Here is a 21,065-nt window from a genome sequence, read left to right as displayed (position 1 = left end):
TATAATCTCATACCAAAAGAATTGTTGGCTTAAGAAAAAAAAAGTGGGTGAAGGACAGAAAAGGGGCAAGAATAGCAAACACAGCTTGAGTCATATACTCAAGTTTTTAGAACTTTTGCAATGCAGAACAAAACATGGGTGGATCAAATCACTGCAGCTTGTTAACAGTTCTCTGTGGGTCATTCCCTGTCTATCTCAGTTGAAATTTTAAGGGGAAAAAGTAAATCTATAAAAGATGTACGTATTACTCTGCCCCAACTGTCTTTGGAAGTCAGGAACAGCTGACAATTTTAATTTATCATAAGAGAACATTATATAATCATGATATGGTTTCTGAAGGAAAAAAGTAGCAAACATGTCCAACTCTTTTATTAGCTAGATTTGAAAACAGGTGAGAATGACAACTGAAAAATGGAGAGAAATAAGAGCAGCTGCTGCAAAGAATAAAAGTATCTTTAAACGAGGCTCATCAGGGTTATTGTTAAGATGGTACCATAGGCAACCTTAAAAATCATTCCTATTTTTAAATTCTGCATGGGTACAATAATATTCACAGAAAAAGATGTGGTACATGTATAAAATAGAAATACAGCAATTTTCAAGAAATACAGGAAAAAGAGGGAACACTTACATTGTAAAAGGGAGTATAAACTTTAACAAGTTCTATGGAAATGCATTTGGCATTATCTTGTGGAGTGTTAAGTTGAGCATACCCTTTGACTTAGCAATTCTGCTCTGAATGTATATCCTACAGAAATAATAGAGAGGACATATATAGGACTCCTAAAGAATTTTCTTTCTACCACTGTATTTCTAGTAACATACACACATACACAAACACACACCCACACACATGCAAACAGTCTAAATAGTCATTAAAGGGAAATATAGTGTGGAATTTTCATACAATACTACAATCATAAATAAATTACAAGTATAAGCAGGGAAAACTCTTACAAACATGTTGAGTAGAAGAAAATAGGTACTACAAAAGAAGATAGTATTATCTATAAAAAATTCTAAAACAAGCAAAATTTAACATAGAGAGTAAATATGTGGAAAACTATAAAGAAAAATGTGGAATTTATTTAAAAATTCAACATTCAGGAGTAATGATGTGATAAAGTGAGGTGTTGGAATCTGGTCTTGGCACTTAGGGAGCTACAGATACTATTAATGTTCTATTCCCTAAACTAGTGGTAGATACTCAGTTCCTCAAAGTTATTCTTTGTACCTTATTTAATATTCTTCATTCATTTAGCATTTTCTAAATACTATGGGATTACTTCTTTGTTTAAACAACTATCAGAAATAATCCTTCATTTAACAAACTATTTTAAAGATATTTCTAAGTACCTAGTATGTACTCATCTCTTCTTTAGTTCACGCAGCTCTTTTATTCTTAGTTTACATAGGAAAACTGAGACTCCTGTTGTTAAGTAGATTGCCCACCCCATGTTACACAGCTAGTAGTACTGGGATCCAATCCACTGGGAACTCTGATAACCCAGCTTTGAAAACATGATGCATCTACCAGCTAGGACTGCTAAAATGACTGAAGAAATAAATTTCCAACATGAAAATGAAACAGACTTATTATACTGCTCTTTACGATTTTAATTCATTTTAGCATTTAAAATGATCAGTTTGTATTAATTTTATGTTGTAGTACTTTGTTACTGCTTCACAATCATAATTTACCCTTACATTCTCTAAATTTTAAAACTAGCAACAGATACCAATTAAATTTATGGAAAGTGACAACCTCACTGTATTTCTTCTCAAAACTTAAATTTCTCTAAGACTGCAAACTTAAGGAAAGTTAGGTATTGGCAGGCTAAAACTTAGCAGTCTCATTTCACTACAGTCCCCAATCTCACAGGCAAGCAAACAGGCTTGCCAAAAGAAATTATTCATTTCCACCCTCCCTCTCCTCATCTCTCAACCATACTTCAAAACCTAATTTTAAACTCATGTAGGAAACCTGATTAACACCACCTGGCTTTCTCTACTCCATTAACCCTGGGCTCTTTCAGCAGACATACAATACAACTCATTTATATAATTATTTGTCATCTTTTAGATTTTTCATTGTTGTTTTTATTTGTATATGTATTTGCCCTGTAAGAACAACTGAAAAGAATTTACAAGTTTGTTAATTCTGCACTGTGCCCTCACTCATTCTTCCCTCCAGGTACCACCAACTTTGCTCTATGAACAGCAGTTACTGTATAAATGCTAATGGACTTACTACAGTGGAACAATTCGCCTCTGGTATTTCTCAATATCCCAATGAATCCTCCACATCTACAACATGCTGGAGATGATACCAGGTACTGCTAGAGGCTTGGGGTCTTCCTGAGGGTGCCTGGGACAAGAAAAACACAGAGAGAGACCAGAGACAGTCAGGAGAAAGACAGAGAGAGGTAACATGGAAACATCCAGAGGACAGAAGAGCTGAGAGAAACTCAGAGTCAGGACTTATAATATTAGAGAGATTAAGCAGCCAAAGGAACTCAGAGACAGAGAAGTAGTCGGCAATCTTAACTCGGGTTTTGATTTTGAAACCACATTTTGGTATCAGTTACTCATGTAATAGGTACCCTTATGTTACTAAATGATGTAATTTACCATTTCAAAGTGATTGCTAAGGTTTCTTTTGAACTTTTGTCTATTAAAATTAATCTTTACCAGATTTCACTTCTGAACATTATCTGTATTAACACATATAATCCTCAAAACAACCCAGTTGTAAACAAGGTTTACACCCCCAATACCCCCCAACCCCCCCTTTTAGGAAATGGAAGTCAGGGAGGTTATATGACCTGCCCAAGGTCACAAGCAAATAAATGATAATGGGGGCCCCAAATCTTCAGATTCCAAAATGTTTCCTGATATCCTATGGTGTCTCTATTAAAAATGGTTATTATATAAACCTGAATTTTTTATAAAATAAAAGTCAAACTTTTATTCAGGATGAAATTTTTCTATCTTATGGGACAATGAAATTCCACTATTCAGGTTACTCACCAAGAATATTTTACTCTATTTTAATTAATTAATTTACTTAATTACTTATTGTGTGGTGCTGGGGATTGAATCCAGGGACTTGTGCATGCTAGCCAAGTGCTCTATCACTGGGTTAACATTCCCAGCCCCTCACTAATAGTATTTTTAAAATATATCAGATAAACTAAATCAGAATAAAAATATATCAGAATGACAGAAAATTTAGAACAGAAAGGAAGTGAACAGTCACTAGGCAAATTTTTTTTAATACATATTTTTTTTTTAGTTGTTGATGTACCTTGTTTTTTATTTATTTATATGAGGTACTGAGGTTTGAACCAGTGCCTCACACATGCTAGGCAAGTGCTCTGCCACTGAGTCACAACCCCAGCCCCACTAGGCAAAACTTTAACCTTTGAAAAGAAAGCTACAGTTAGTTCATTTGCTTTTACAATTTCATAATTCCAAAGTCTTATAATAATTGGGCACATTTTAGCTGACCCAAAAAATGAAAAGATGTTCTGCATTGCAATAAATTCTTAGTGTCAATGATGGTGGAATGTGATGGACATTATTATCCAAAGTACATGTATGGGGCTGGGGATGTGGCTCAAGTGGTAGCGCGCTCACCTGGCATGCGTGCGGCCCGGGTTAGATCCTCAACACCACATACCAACAAAGATGTTGTGTCCGCCGAGAACTAAAAAATAAATATTAAAAATTCTCTCTCTCTCTCTCACTATCTCTCCTCTCTCACTCTCTTTAAAAAAAAAAAAAAAGTACATGTATGAAGATACGAATTGGTGTGCATATATTTTGTATACAACCAGAGATATGAAAAATTGTGCTCTATATGTGTAATAAGAATTGTAATGCATTCCACTGTCATATATAAATTTTAAAAAATTAGTTTTAAAAAAAGTCAATTACCAGAGTAAAGGTCTGTCTGGTCTCAAAGTTATTTCTCATGTCTCACCTAACGTTTACACTGCAATCCCATTTCAAGGTACTCTATAAAGTAGAATGATTTAATGCATCACTCTTCTAAGCATTAGTATTTTCTCTTGAGGGATACTTATACTCCTCTAAATAATCATGTACTTTTAGAAGCAATCAGTGTAATTGCCAGGAAAGCTCCTTTGATACAAGTGCAGAACATGTTATTGGATTTCACAGCAAGATAAGACAATAAGAATACAAAGAAATTTCTGTTCAATCGTGCATCGATATATTTTCCATCATGTTCAGCAATTTTTAAACCAGAAATTTTCAAATAAGGTCTAAAGTACAGTACTGCTCTGCCCTCTAGTGACAGGCTAGGCTTTGCTAACTACATTTTTGTTTTTATTTCACTTTTGGGCAATAGTTAAGATTATTTTAAAAACTACAGGATGGCTGCTTTTTCATCTGTTGAGTAGTGAAAAGGGAGTCCTGGTCAACTTTTAAGACATGATTTATGGTTTGAACACAATGCAAGAAAGATATAAAGGACAACTGTTCCTTTTTATTGGGATGGCCCACCTAAGTATTGTAAATTAAAAAAAAAAAATTAAAATGTAATCTCTCCGGGGCTAGGACTGTGGCTCAGTGGTAGAGCACTTGCGTGGCAAGTGTGAGCACTGGGTTGGATCCTCAGCACAATATATATATATATAATCTGTCCATCAACAGCTAAAAAAAAAAAAATTAAAACAAAAATCTTTTTTTTTTTTGGTATGAGGGAATGAATCCAGGGTACTTTACCACTGACTGAGCCACATCCCCAGATCTTTTATTTTTTATTTTATTAGAGGGTCATGGTTGCTTAGGGCCTCACTAAGCTGCTGAGGTGGGCCTCAGACTTGGGATCCTCGCTAGTCACTGGGACGATATGCATGTCTCACCACAACCAGGTCTATCCTTACATTTTTATGCACTTTTTTGGAAAGGCAAAACATTCCATTTAGTTTCTGTTAAGAACTCTACAAATTTTATAGCTTTATAAATCCCAAATTGGTCAATTCCATTATTTTTATATTTTTATAACTTATCAAAATGAGTGTTATAGTGAATACCACGTATTGATAAACAATTATCTACTAATAGAAATAGAGTAAAAAAATTGTTAAATACAAAACTATACTGAATGTAATTTACCCTTAATTGTTCAAAAGGAACTTCAGGATTTTACTGAGGGTCAATATCATCATTATGAAATCCGTTATTGCTTTACCAACATGCATGGAAACATGAATCAAGGATGCCAGTTAAGACAGTTGTTATACTGTGAATCACTCTAGTACTTTGACAGAAGGGAACTTCTTTGTCATAGTAAAATGTCCCTCCCTGCTATCCCTCTCTTGTAAGGAATGGATGCATTTTCTAGAACAGCATATTTCTACTCTCATTTACTCAGTGTACCACTTCTGTCTACACACTTATGTTAAATATAAGCAATGTATTTGTACACATGGATATAAAAGGGTATATCTGAAGATAATTTATAGGCAGTATGATGTGTGGTTAAGAGAACAAACCCTGTAACCAGACTGCCAAGAGTTTGAATTCCAGGTCTGCCACTTATTAGCAGTATAACCTTAGGCAGATTGTTTAACCTCTCTGTGTCTTGGTTACCTCAGCTTAAAACAATGGGAATAACAAAAGGCACCTACAAATAGTAATGTTTTATCCCTTGGTAGGTGTCTGGGTTATACTGGTATAACGCATTTATTAAAATTAAAAGACGTGCCTTTAAGAATTGTACACTTTACTAAATGTAAATTTCACACCAAGGGATAAATACATATGCTGAAGAATTTAGGAGGCGGCATAGTTGTGCCTATAACTCATTTTAAACTGCATCAAAACTTCAGTTAAACTGATAAGACATAGAGGGATTATCATAGATATGTCATAAAATAAATGTGGTAAAACCTTAATGGCTAAATCTAGGCAGATCATATGAGTAACCTAACAAAATGTCAAGGGAGCATACACTTACTTCTCATCAGGTCCATGCAAAGATTAAATATATGTAACAGTGTCAAATATAAAGACTGCCTGACTTACTCAATGGCATACAGCAATATGCTGATTTAAAGAAATGAAAGGCAGGACTGGAGTTGAAGCTCAGTGGAAGAGCACTTGGGTGGCATGTGTGGGGCACTGGGTTTGATTCTCAGCACCATATATAAATAAATAAAATATACAATATAAATAAATTAAAATAAAGGTCCTTTAACAAATTTATACATTTGTTGATGAGCATTTTATATATATATATATATACACATATATATAGTCATATATATAATGTCACATATAATATATATACACACACGCATATATATGTATGTGTGTGTATATATATATATATATATATATATATATATATATATATATATACATACACTCATTATATATATAAAAGAAAGAAATGAAAGGCAGTAATCTATTCTTCCCAAGTTGTCAGAAAAGGGAAAGAAGTAACCAGATACTGAGTTTTCACCCTGAGGTGAATGTTTCAGCTCAAATTTAAAATACATTATCAAACTGCATGGGCCATGTAAAAAATATAGTCTTTGAAAGTCAGAACTGAATCTGAATCCAAATTATTTTAATTAGTCAAGAAGAACAGACATTTTATGTAATGTTCTGAACTTCAGCCATCTCCTATTTTATAATAGGAATATTGGGTACCTACACCTAAGGTCACTATGAAGATTAGGAGGAAAAAAATACACTCACAGACATATGTAGAAACTAGCACATAAAATGCAAAAAACAGTGGCAGTTTTCATCATTTTATTTATCATTTCTACCTAAGGATGAGTCCTGCATACCTGAGACCACTTTCTGCAGATGGAAACAAAACTGGCTACATATCTGGTTCTTAGTCTAGAAATTGCATATGCAGGTAGCCCAAATACTCCGTAGAGTTTTCTAAATGATCATCATTTAAAAGCAGGCTTTCCATAAAGTATCACTAAACTTGGTGTAAAAGAAGAGTTGGCAGTTACAGGGAACTCATTATTCATTCCTCTGAATGCCAATTATAATAAATATAAGTCCTGTGGGTGAGGAATTTAGGAAACATGCTCGCTGATGACATTTTAAAGAAGTAACTTCAGTGCATTTGAGGAAATGATATCAGCACCTGGGTAAACTGTGATTTGAAACAGTCTAAGGTAACATACTTCAAGAAAAAAATAGTAAAACTATATTTATAGAAAATTAGTTCTGCACTCCCAGGAAGTGGATCTGTAAATCATGATATTACTCCCTGAAGACAGTAACTCAACATACAGTTCCAACTAAAGGCAGACTTAAGAACTTGGCACTGAGAAGGGGCATCTTGAAAACATTTCACAACAGGGCATCTGCCTTGACCACTCTATGAAAACTACTTTTTCCAAAGCTTTATTTACCTGTGGATAGCTAACCCAAGCCTCTGTTTTTGGCATTCAGATTTTCTCAACCTTACTTATGGTGAAACTCTTCCCTATCTTCCACAGCACCAAAGGTGGGCTTTTCCCACCACAGGTCTGATTATTTTTCTTTCCTTCAAATACTCCTTAACAAATAGGCAAGTGTTGTCAAAAGTTCTATTCTTAGGTGTATTATCTGCTTTCACCAATTTTCAAAGTCTAAACTTTCCCTCAAGTGGTCTCCATCTTAAGCCAAATTCAACTCAAATTTAAAATCTAATCACATGAATATGATCTCTGCATATCAACTCCAGCCAACCCCAAACTTCACCCCCACCCCACCCCTAGCAAATCAGCTTCTGCCATAATCTCTTTATGTCTGCTAGGTGTAGCAACAGTCTTCTGAACACAACTAAATAAAAGATATACCTTTGGCTTTTCAACAACTTTCACTGAGTCCTTCCCTCTTGCTATCCCTCTACACCAACACCCAAAATAAGTTCAGTCTTTTGCCAAGTTCCATACATAAATAGTTTTTAAATTGGCTTAGGTGACAGACACCTGCAATTCGTATTTGAGAAACAACAGTAAAAGCTAAATTCACAATGAAGAAATACACACAAACACAGAATAAAGAGCAACAGGCATTAGTATTTTAGAAAATCTTGAAGAAAAATCACTGAAGAAATCCTTATTAAATTTTAAGTATCCATTCATTACAACCCTGCACATGAGAAAATAACTTATTTGATTTTGTGAGTTGAATTCCTTCATCTAATGTAGATTAAGATACATCCACAGCATAATCTTCATAGTAGTCCCATTTGTAGCTGTCAACGCCCTATCAGAACAACAAATTTCTTCTTACCTAGGATAATGCTAAAACCCTGTATACTGTATCTTTCCAATACCTACCACTTTCCCACCCATTTGTATCATCTGCTCAAAGATTTTCAGTGGTTCATCTGCCTTTCAGGGTAGGGATGAGATAAACTAACCAGGACAGTCAAAGTTGTCTTATATCTGCCTTTCTTCAGTTTTTCATTTTAACTTTACCTGTCTCCAAAGGAGACAAATCAAAGGAGCCTTTTTCACCTGTCCAGACTTTTTCTATATTTCATTCTGTAATAGTCTTCCTTGATATATCTAAGTAGGACTTTGGAAATTCCTCAGTATTTCCCCCCCGACCCGACCCAGGCAATGCTGGGGATAAAACTCAGGGTCTTAAAGCATTACCTTAAAACAAGCACTTAAGCCCCACCTGCTCCTCCTCAGAACTCAATACTGAACAGCTCAGTTAGGTTTAGTCTTAGGTTCTTCTGACTACATCGCTTAATATTCTAAATGATCACCCTATAGCCTAAAAGGGAAAAAAAAGTAATCCATTTAAATCTGTCTTTCATTAAGAAATTACTTTAAGTTTCTGAAAGCCTTCCTTATCAATTTCTAGGAAGCAACAGTGAGCATTATGCAGTTCACAATCTAGAGGCAAATAAGAACATTTACAAGCAATAGGAAGTAAAAATTTAAAACCTTAAAATCTTTTCAGAGGTAACTCTAAACTCCAATGTATAAAATATTCTATTACAATGAAAATAATCAAAAAATTTGATCTTGATAAGTAAAAATTCACAAAAAGAGGTGGGACTGGGGCATCTTTACTATCTATAAGATATAATATTCTTATTAGAAAGATCTATTTTCTCTACAACCATCATTAACAGAAACAACAATCAAACCTGAAAATTTCATCCTTCAAATGCTTACTTTAGCAAATGACGTGAAAGATCATCTGTATGCTTCCATCCTTCCTAGCCTGAAAAAATACTGCTATAGAAAGTTGCTATTTATGGGGAATGACAGTGACTGCTGATTTTAAAACTCTTCTTTATCGATTCTTTTATATATATACACCTATTTGGTTCCTCTAACAATGCTGAAAACCTAGTTGGTATTCACAAACTATATTGAGAAAATGGGTAGTTTCAGGTGCATGTCCATCTGAGCGGTGCTAGATGTATGTACTACTCCGCACATACACCTCATGTGCATGTATCTGCACATATTTTGAAGGTTTTACTTTCTCTTATTTGGCAATTCTTCATAGTAATTAATGTAACACAATTTATTAGGACAATGCTCACCATATAAGTGGTAGCTAAGCTCTATTCAAGAAACCAACTGCTCTATATCCGGCTGGATCTCAAGAAACCTGTGTAGTTTAAGTGCCTATGGTAATGTTCAGTGTCTTAAAACACCACCTAACATTAAATACGCTGCCATGAGGAGACACTTGATAACAAATGTCCTTACAGTAAATGTTAAGGAACAGTGAAATAATCATGTAAGCCATCTGTTTTATAAGAATAACATTACAGTCCTAGCAGAGGTAAAACAACTAAAAATTAAACTAAACTAAGGTTTCAGAAATCGATGCAAAGGTAAAACACAATATTCCTACTGAATATCTTCACAAATCAATTTAAATACAGAGAAAGCATAAAAATATTCCCCCAGAATAAATTACCAAAAAGTGGACTTCAGTCAGTTATTTGGTACATATTAACTGAGTCCAGGTACCATCCTACATATCTTAAAGCCCAGTGTGAACCAATTTGCCTATTTTAAATCTCACAACTTTCCATGCGCTCAACTAACAGGTTCACTTATCAAGTTAGAGAAGCACTTGTTAGAAGGCTAACAAGTCTTAATAAACACCTGTGATTAAGTGTATACAACAAATGAGCCAATAGGCACCCAGAACTGTTTTGCTATTCATTTTAAGTTCTCAGGCCCACTAAAATTTATTGATTATGGGAGTAACCACAAACTAAAAGACCTTTAATTTTAGAGAACATTCTTCTTCTTAAACTCAGTCTGGGAAAAAATAATTTCCTGCATTAACCAGGGGATGCTTATTAACACTAAGTTCAATGGAAAGTGGGATTAATGAAATAAAAATTCTTATAATACTAAGTCACCTAATGCTTACTGAGCAACCTCCATGTGCCAGACACTGTAAGTTTGGGGAATATACAAAATAAACTTTCTAGTGTAAATTTAAGTCCCTTAGCATTTGGAACCAGTCCTATGAAATAACTACAACTATACACCACTTCTATGTATATACACTGATTTGTGAATATACAGCATAACCAGTATACCAGTACATAAATTATAATGCATGGAAATACTTAGAAACATTAAAAGCAATTCCCCTTAAAGTTTGGATCAGAAATGTCCCCCAAAAGCCTACAGGTTAAAGGCTTCGTTCTCCAGATATACTAGTGGGAAGTGGTAGAGCCTTAATAGGTGGGTAGGTGGGGTCTTAAAAAGGAGAGAGGTCTCTAGATCAATGGGGAGTATGCCCTCATTACGGTCTCTTATTTCTTTCTTTCACTTCCCAGTCATGAGGTAAGCAGTTTTCCTCTATCATGTGGCACTACCACCATCCAGTACCCCACTAGATGCCTGAGAGCAATGATTCATCTTAATCATGGACCAGAACTTTTAGAAGGTTACAACGAAAATAAATCTCTGTAAGTTGATTATCTCAGGTACTGGTTACAGAGACAGAAAGCAAGTTAGCACAACTCCTATATCATCTATGTATTTTCCTAGGAAAGCACACTTTAATGTAATAGAGTTAAGAGGGACTATAGAATTCAATGCAAATACACTTAAATTTATCAAACACCTTTCAAAGTACCAGTAAGTATATGGAGAGAAGTCATGCCTAAATATATTTATACTGTCCTTCACTAGTAAATTTCACAATTTAGTAGATTGATCCCATTGTTGAGAAGAAATATACTGCCAAAATTCATTAGGTATGTTTTAAAATTTTAATCATTTCAGAAATAACTTTCAGGGAAACTAAAATCAAAGTGTTCTAAAAGAGTTAAACTATCTTAACCAATTAAACAGACATCTACAAAATTAGATCACTGCTCAATAGCTTATCCTGTAATCAGAAAACAGAGGTGATCTGTTAAATTTTACAAATTAATTTAAAATTATTTGTACACAGAAGTGTTTAAGGGTTGAGCATATGTAGCTCAGTGGTAGTGCACTTGCCTAACATACTTGAGGCCTTGGTTTTAATCACTAACCCTGTCTACCACCCACCCCCCAAATGGTTTAAGTCTTAAAGGTTTGTTTCCTTTTGATTTTATATACATTTTGTTTTGGACAGATATCAAATAATCAGAAATTGAAATTAATCCAGTTAACACAGAGCACACAAAACACAATCAACCAAAGATCAAGCAAATAAAGTTAATCTTGAGCCTATGTCAACACCCACTATTTGCTTACGACTAATCCCAAGTACTCATCAACTAATTAACTTAAAAATATACTATCTTACAGTAGAAAAAGGTACTAAAGTTCAATGAACTGTGCTTATCTACTATTCTTCAAAAATTCAAACTATTATGTAATTTAAGAACTGACATTAGAGGAAAGAAGGGAAAAAAGAAAAAAAAAAGGAAAGTAGGGCAATAAGGCAGATATATCAGATTTAGGGTTCCTTGCCTTCTGCTAGAATTACTTCAAATACATTTTTTTTAATCCTTGTTTTCTGTTTACCAAAATCTTAAATATATGTCATTTCCCTATTTGTATTCTCAATTATTTCACATAGTAAAAGAATACTGCCTTGGATCATGTGAATTGCCTTGATTAAGATGGTAAATAGAAACAGATATAATCCCCAAAAGTAACTCTCTTATTCATCAACCAAATTTTCAAATGCAATTTATTCATAAAAAGCAATGAAGACACATGGAAGTCAATTTTTACAATGATGTAATTCCTCCATTATACAAATCATTTCTGATTTTGAAGTTCTTAGACTTGATTCCTTCACTTGTAAGAATCTCATTTTCATGCACAGCAACTTCAAAGTGGAAGAAATATGAATTCAGTAATTTCAAATGTCTCCCACCTCAAAGGCACCAAAGATAATTTTAGAATCTTAGAAGACTATAGCAAACCATATTTCTTGTTTATATATTATGTATTATAGAACATACTTTTAAAATATCTCCATTTCATTCTTTGGTAGAGGAAAAACAAATACCTGTTTGGGTGAAATTGTGCTGCCCCCGGACCCCCAAAAATTCATAGATTAAAGCTCCTATCCTCAATGTGATGAGATGGGGAGGACCAATGAAGAGATTAAAGATTAAGTGAGGTCACAGGGTAGGACTCTAATCTAACAGAATTTACTAATTTTGAGAAGAGGAAGAGACATCAGAGCTTGATGACTCTTGTGAACATACTGAGGAAAGGCCATGTGAGGACACAGCAGGAAGGCAGCTATGTAGAAGCCAGGAAGAAAACCAAACCAGAGACCACATTTACAGGCACCTTATTTCGTGGCCTTGTAGCCTCCAGAACCGTGAGAAATTAAGTGTTTGTTTATAAAACTACCCAGATGGTGATATAGCAGCCTGTGCTAGCTATCACAACCTATAAAGATGAGGAGCTTACATTTTTAGGAAGTTTTACTCTACTAATAACCAAGCTGAACCAGGAACTGATAGTAACACAGATGATCCATTCATAAAAGGAGTCTGGAACAATGTGAAGAAAAACTCAACGCATACACACCCCTCATTAACGTTTATATACATGTGTTATTTAAATTAATTAAACTGTCATTTTAGAAAGATTATAAGATTTTGAATAATTGCTCTGAATGGGTAAGAACTGTACTACAACTGTACTGGCTATATTCTTTATCACTGAGAGAAAGGGTGGATCCCGTTAAAGAATGTGAGCCACTCTGTGATTTAATAATTCACTTCTGCCAGTGAGAATTTAGATGTCCCAAGGACAGATAGATATATGTTCTCTTATCTTTAATATAAATGAGGTCAACATCAAGTTCAAAACATTCTCAAAACTTGGATAATATTGAGACAAGATACAAAAATAGGAGGTGGTGCTGCTAAAATTTTCTTCACCATGTAGAACAAATATTATTTGGTTTCAAAAGGAATCAGCTTTTCTGTGTTAAGATTTTTTGTTACTGTTCTCTAGTGAAGGCTTAATTAATTTAGACTCCTTAAAGAACTTCTCTATTGACATTGCCTCCTTATACTCTCAGAATCAGGTATAACATTCTTGAACTTTTATCACATTCATTTCCTTTCTTTTTTAAAATGACACATAAAAATTGTACATATTCATGGGATACATGTGAGTTCCAAAACATGCATACATTATGTGATCTTCAAGTCAGAGACAGCATCTCTAACTCCTCAAACATTTAAAGTTTCTTTGTGGTAAAAAAAAAAAAAAAAATTTAAACTACCATTTCCTGAGGCCATTTATGTGCCAAGCACTATATCCGAAATTTGACACAACTGCCTCATCTTAATTCTCACATTCTACAAGGTGAAGATTGTGATCCCCATATGAAAACAGAGAAAGTTTCAGAAGGACCAAATAATCAACCGAATTCTTCCAATTAAAAAGTGCTGGGGTTGGGGTTGTGGCTCAGCGGTAAAATGCTTGCCTAGCACGTGTGAAGCCCTGGGTTCGATCCTCAGCACCACATAAAAATAAAAGGTATTGTGCCCAACTGCAACTAAGAAATAAATATTTTTTTAAAAAGTGCCAAAATTTCTCTGAATCCAAAATGCATGTTTTACTATACTGTCTTTAAACTATCAATTATTAATAACCTTCTGGATTCTACACAAATGTAATCTACACAAGTCTGGTAATAGTGTCTTTTAATACCTTTAGGATTAATCAAATAAATATCAACCGAGGAATTCCATATGTCTAGCAATTTTCTATTAAGACTTGGGAGATAATAATGCAAAGCCACTGTATAGTGAATATGACCTTAGGTAGAGTATGTTAGAAAACTCCCAGGATACAATTAAGCTCCCTACAATGTCTGCATTCTTTATCTCTAAAATGATTCTTGAAATTGAACTTAAGTAGACAAAGGCATGTGGCCACCGTTATATTGGGTAAAATTATATTACTAATGAAAAAAGTAAAATATTCATTTCTTCATTGCCTTTTTATATCAAATTAGATAGTATCTGTCAAAATTCTGTAACCTATTATAATTCATTGCCTATGCATAATAACTATCATATTTCCCCTTCTCTAATTCTGTATCCAAACTGCCATGGGTCTAGTATGCATTAGTTCTCATTTTATTTTGAAAATTACTCATTAAACAATAATGTAAAGCCTAAAACATATACTAGAATTTATTACTAAATAATGAAAAAAGTTCTAACATTCCCAAAACATTAAGACACTCAAACTGTATCAACTCATCTTCTTGTCATCAATGGTAACCCACATAACAATAACAAGAATACTCAGGTAATTCTAGATTTAAACAAATGTATTTACTCAAGAACTTCTTACAATCTTTAACATATATCAAGTGCACTCTGTCTCTCTAAAAAGGTAGTAGATGCTATTTTCAGTTATTATAGTTAAAACAAGTATTGACCCTCCCTATTTGCCTTTCCCTACCTCTCCCTTCCTACAAGATCACTGACACCCTAAAACACAGGCTTGGACAAGTGACCTGCTTTGGACAATGAAATATGAGAAGTAGTGACATGTGTCATTTCCAAGCAGCTGTTTTAAGAGCCATAGCTCCACTGTCACTTTTATTTCTTCTACCACAAGACCTATGCATCACCAAAACATTGCTCCTTCAGCTTTGCTCCAGGAATGAAGAAGACGCAGAACATACAAGCAGTAGACTCATGAGAGATATGAACAAAAATAAGAAACTTTTACTACTATATATCACACTAAGATTTATTTAAAATTAATAATAAATTTAACTTTGCTTAAGCAAAAGTAGATCTGTTTCCCAGATCTACTGAACCCTGGCATTTTTTTGCCAAGTAACACCTTCTAGTTTCTACATTACTCGTTTTGGTATGACATCTTTTTCTTAATTAACACAGTATCTAAGTTATGAGTGCAAGTATATACATACTAGAAGTAGTCTTCACCATCTTCAATTAAACTTTCTTCTTAAATTCTATCAACAATTTGAATTTCTGTCAATTAATTTCTCCCCTTAAGTCAATAACACTGTTTCATTGTGATAATCAGATTTACGTTCAGAAATCACTGATGAAACAGCTTGATAGTCAAGATCATCATACTACTAACTTAGTTTTCTGGAGAGGTCAGATTATGTATTCTGCCTTACTTTTTATATGTGTATTCATATTTAACAAATACAGAATACTGTTGACAATTTCAATTTTCCTTAAACCTCCCTATACATAATTTTCTTTTGGATTAGCAACTGAGAACATATGATATTTCAGTATCAATTTTTGGATATTCCGTGTCAATTCTGCTGATTTCATAATTAATTATATTCTGACTGGCATTCTTAAATTCAGAATATTTTTTCTAGCAAGTATTCCTAAAGGATAGCACATTAAAGAGGAAAAATAGTAACACCAGTTTTCTTATTGGCATTGAGATTTTCTTGGTGTTTCAATACTTACCAAAACACACACACACACACCCCAAAAAAGAAAAAGAGAGAGAAAAGAGAGAGATTCTGTTGGTGTTTTCCTATATTAAATACATGTTTAACCTAACTTGCATACATTTTTACTGTGTGTCCAATCCTAAACAATGATATTCAGAAAAAAAATGACTCAGAGGCCTTCTATTTATGCTCATGGCATAAAAGCAACATTCAGTCATATACTGAAGGAAAGTAGATGTAAATATTAAATTTAATAAGCTAATAAAAATGAAAAATAATAAAAATCCTTAAAACAGAAAATATTCCAGATTAATTTTCAATTGTAAAGTTAAAAAGTAAAGATTCTTTCCTGAAAACTGCAACTGAACAATATTTACTACATTTGTTCATTTTAATTTACACGAAGCTCTTTAGTCTTATAAATCATCAGTTCATAATACAGTACACATGTATGAGTAAAGCAATCGAACATTTGATTCCTAGACTGGGAAAAATCTGTATAATTAACCATTACTAAAACTAAAATATTCATATCATATTTTAAAACAGACAAAAATTTTTTCCTAGAGCAACAGCTTTAAAAGTAACTTATAAATAAAAGGATGAGTTTTAGAGTTTGATATAACTTGTCACATATATATAAAATATATATATATATAAATTTGAACTTTATTAGTTTTCATATTTTAAGATGTTTCGTGATGCAATTATATGCATCTTTATTATTTTTAATAGATAAGAAAAATTCCCAACTCTTTTGATACTGATTCACTTTTTGATTAAAACAACGATGATACAAGGCACTATTTTTTAAGAAACTGACAAATTACATATATATATATATAAATATATATAAATAAAATTATATATGTATACTTATATATATCTATCATATATATGATTTTAGTTGTGTATCTCAGGACTTTTAATTAACTTCCACTAATAACACATTGTTGTAAAGAAATAAATGAAGAGATTCTGAATTTTTTTTAGTTTCATAATTTGAAAAGATCGAACTTACTTGATGATGAAGATTAAAATGTCACTGTAAAAATAATAATAAAAATGACGAGAAAAAATACACAACTGTCACACTTCTTGATTAGTACGGAAAGTGAATCCATCAGATGGGGTAAGGCTGAAACCAGCTCTAATAGCACATAGTTCTTGACCACCTCACTGTTTCCAGGCAAGCAAGTAAGATGCACCTTCAGTGCAGCTCTTACCAGTCAAGTCAGGACTTTCCATTGTGATTACAATGGAACATCAGAACTTCCAGCGTCTGTGATGTAGCAGGATTCTGTGAAAGAGCCAAAGGAAAGTGGTTACAACAGGAGTCAAGAAGGCCTTGAAAACAAACTGACACTAATTTTCCTTCAGCAAAATAGTCTCCTAATAAAATGAATTAACAATCAAAACCAGGCAAAAACATCCCTATGCCAACACGATTTAAAGGAGTTCCCCAGTGTTCACCATCAATTTTAATTTTAAAAAAAGACAACTCGCTAAAATTACTTAATACAAATTCTGAGTGTGAGGTTACATAAACTAAGAATTACAGGCAATGGCTTCTTCAGCTTTGGTCTAAAATCAAGTGTATAATTACAGGAAAACTCCCTGAAAAAATATACGATTAAGTGACAGCCTGACTAAATTCGAGTTATTTTAAATGACTGGCCCAACTCAACTAGATAGTTTAATTAATCTTTTTTTAAAATTTTTTTTAATTGTTGATGGACCTTTGTTTTATTTATTTATATGTGGTGCTGAAAATCGAACCCAGTGCCTCACACATGCCAGGCAAGTGCACTACAGCTGAGTCCCAGTCCCAAAATATTATAATTAATCTTTTAAGCATTTGAAAAAAAATGAATGAAGCAAGACAATAAAAGCAAACAAACAAAAAAAAAGCAGCTAGGGTGAGTGCGGACACAGATTAAAAACTGTACCAAACCAATTATTTTCTAAGTATAAAGAACTAAGAAAATATAGAAAAGATGATCAAAATCAGCAAAAAGAATGTATATACCAATTAAATGGAACATTTTACATTAGTAAAATTGTAAATAAAGATTATATATTTTATCATTTCAGTTTCTTTGTGAGATACACTAAGTTTATAGTTTGCTTGTCCACCTTTAACCAAAAAGGATATTTTCTTTCCCTAAGCAGATTATGACACTACATTTCTTCTGTAAGCTATACACTATAGAAATTGGATATAATTTTCTGGTTTACACTAACAATACTATGAGTCATTTATGGCTTAGCTAAAGTTTTTTATTTTAATCAGTCACTATAATATGAAAGAAATGGCTTTTCACATGTGTAATAATTCAAGAGTAATTTTATCTAGAATTAAGATGATTCAGTTGTCACCAATGCAATTAACAAAAGCAACAGGAAAAAATAGAACATTAAATGGTCTCATGTCACTTCACACAAGATACTACTCATTCATTCCCATATTTTGAAAACAATTTTATGGATAAAAAAAAATAAACCCAAATCTTTGAAGCTAAACTCAAAGATTAACATGAATATTTGTAAATTAAATGCCTGTTTTTAAAACTTTTCTGAAAACACAAAATTTTTTAAAAAACTGATGAAATTAATGGTATGAAAGTCTATAATTACCATAAAATATACAACTAGTGTTATTTTAAAAATAACTTAAAGAAAAACCTCACAAACTAATTTCCTAGTCATATTCTTTTTTCCTTCATACAAATTCATAAAAGCAATATACACAACCGTTAAATAAATGAGTAAAAACCATTAAGTAAATAACTATACATGTCAAATAAAGAAATTCTTATAAACTAAAGTATTAATATAATCTGTATAGCCAAAATTGGGAGGAAAAAGGTTCATCGCTTTTGGGGGAAGGGGAGTGGTTTGCTAGTAATTGAACCCAAGAATTCTGCCACTGAGCTACATCTCTAGCTCTTTTATTATTGTTTTTAATTTTTAATTTTTGAGACCGAGTCTCACTAAGCTACTCAGGCTGGCCTCCAACTTGTGATACTCCATCAGCCTCTTGAGTGGCCGGGTTTAAAGGTGTGAGCCACTATGCCCAGCTCCAGAAATAATTTTAACAGTGTAGGTTTAATTCTTCTTTGGGTTTAAATATTTGTTTACATTTTCGTGTAACATGTGAATATATGATATGCTATATGAGAAATAAAATGCTAATTCTTCTTCCATAAGAAATTATTTTAGGAGCTCAAAGATAAACTTCAGGTGCCCTGATAAATTTATTTCTATAATGGGAAATTTTATTTTGATCACTGTTCTGTAATTTATTATGTATGATACTATATTATTATATATGATACTATATTATTATGTATAATATCTATGGGTAAAGCAGAAGAGGACGAAAGAGGAAGCTGACTATTCTGTGGCTAATATGGGTTGTTAAACTCTCAAGGAAATAAAAATCATCATGGTAAACCTAAAAGCCAGTGAATAAGCCACAGAGGAGAGGTCAATTTCCAGGCTGAATGTCCTACCTGAGTCAGCCTATTACAAAATGCCCACAAGAAAAGCAATTATAGTGTGGCCTGTTCTGCATTTAAATTACAAGTATTTCATTTTTGATTTGACAGAATTGGGTTGTTTTGTGAGATGTCAGAAGGTCAGATGAGCAAATGCCCAAAGCATGAATACAATGGTGACTTGAATAAGCCCTTTGATCAAAACCTGGGTGAATTTGTCCAAGCCACCTGGTGCCTGTCTATGTTCTCCAGGTCCCATGTTGGCATCTTCTCAATTGTCACTCCCCCACAGAGAGCCTTCAAACTCTGACTCCTCCTGATTAGGACCCACTATCACTCACTAAAAACCTCCCCTTCCCTTTTGAAGGTCTCTTATTTCCACCCATGATAGTCCTGGCCAGCCCTGACCACGCTCAAGATTCCCTCCTAGAAACTTCATCATGGCAGGTGAACAGTCTTCTATTAAATACCTATTATTTGCCTCTTAATACAAATAAGGCGTCTAACTTGGCATCTGAAAGACCAATCTTAAAGATGTGGTCTAAGCAACCACTGAAATATCCCAAAGCAACTGGCTTTCTGGCACAGCTCACATACTGCCCCCTTGGGACACAGTGTTTTGAATAACTTATTATACTAAAAAAGGTGAGGTGCCACTTCTTACAATGAGGCAGACTTCCAATTAGTGTTAATGTCCAATGTAGCATTCAAAGGCACATCACGGCAAAATTCCCTTCTATGCCAAAATTGTATGTTTTATACCCTGATGTCACTACTACCTAGTCAGCACAGAAGGGACTCCAAGGTGACCATGTGCCTGCTTACATGGAAGCATATTTAATCCCCATGAATGACTGCTTTTCTGATGTTTTCATCAATTCTCTGGGTAACAGACTAAGCTTTAACTAACTCATTTTCATACATACCCCTAATTCAATCAAGCTAAATGAAAGTCATTCTGGACTGCAATTATTTGCTAAGGAACAATTACATTCAAATGAAAAAAAGAAATCAGCGGGCATGACATAATCCATGGTACAGATGCCTTTCCATTTATGGCACAAGAACAGCAAGAAGGGGGGAAAAAAAAAGCCAAAGTGCTAGAAAAGTAAATAAATTTTTCTTCATCCTCCTGAAAACAGAATACTTTTGCTTTTACACCTGAAAAAATCAAAATGGAGAACCAGAGAAAGCACATTTTTAGATTACTAATTTCAATTATGTTTATTATTTGAAAGGAGCTGCATTTCTAAGCTGAGTCAGTAGGATCTCAGAAACAAATCCAGGTCACAATCTAAGAGTTCTAGTAACTGCATATGAACTAAATTATCCACAGGCTCACTCCATACAATAGGTTTGCCAATCTCCACTTTACAATGGGGTTTTCTTACATTTTTTTCTGTTTTAAAGCTTATTATTGTTATTCTTATGTTATATTGTGAATTTTTATGTTTTCCTCAACTCCTTTATGTATCTACTACATGTTTATAAATGAACTTAACTAAAAACTCCAAGTTCTGACTGTCAGATGATGTAATACCATCATGTTTGCAAGTTAAAAACTTCTTGTTAATTTAACAAAAGCTTTCCCTGCCCTGTGTGTGCATAAGGTTTTCCCATCCACTACTCTATGCAATCTTAATT

General features: G+C 33.4%; 1 protein-coding gene across 2 annotated transcripts in view; it reads right to left on the bottom strand.

Annotated features, from left to right (window-relative positions):
• Positions 1-21,065, bottom strand: part of Bbx (BBX high mobility group box domain containing) — a 259,928-nt gene that overhangs the window by 134,918 nt on the left and 103,945 nt on the right. For both annotated transcript variants that reach the window (XM_077795333.1, XM_077795334.1), the window contains exons 3-4: positions 17,148-17,221; positions 2,252-2,368 (exon numbers count right to left, since the gene is read on the bottom strand). The gene's annotated coding sequence lies outside the window, so the exon portion shown is untranslated. The remainder of the gene's footprint in view (positions 1-2,251; positions 2,369-17,147; positions 17,222-21,065) is intronic.

Source organism: Urocitellus parryii, chromosome 2 (genome assembly GCF_045843805.1).
Source record: "Urocitellus parryii isolate mUroPar1 chromosome 2, mUroPar1.hap1, whole genome shotgun sequence".
In the NCBI taxonomy this organism is placed as follows: Eukaryota; Metazoa; Chordata; class Mammalia; order Rodentia; family Sciuridae; genus Urocitellus; species Urocitellus parryii.
Note: the sequence above shows the minus strand (reverse complement) of the source record. Positions and strands in the feature narration are given on the sequence as shown.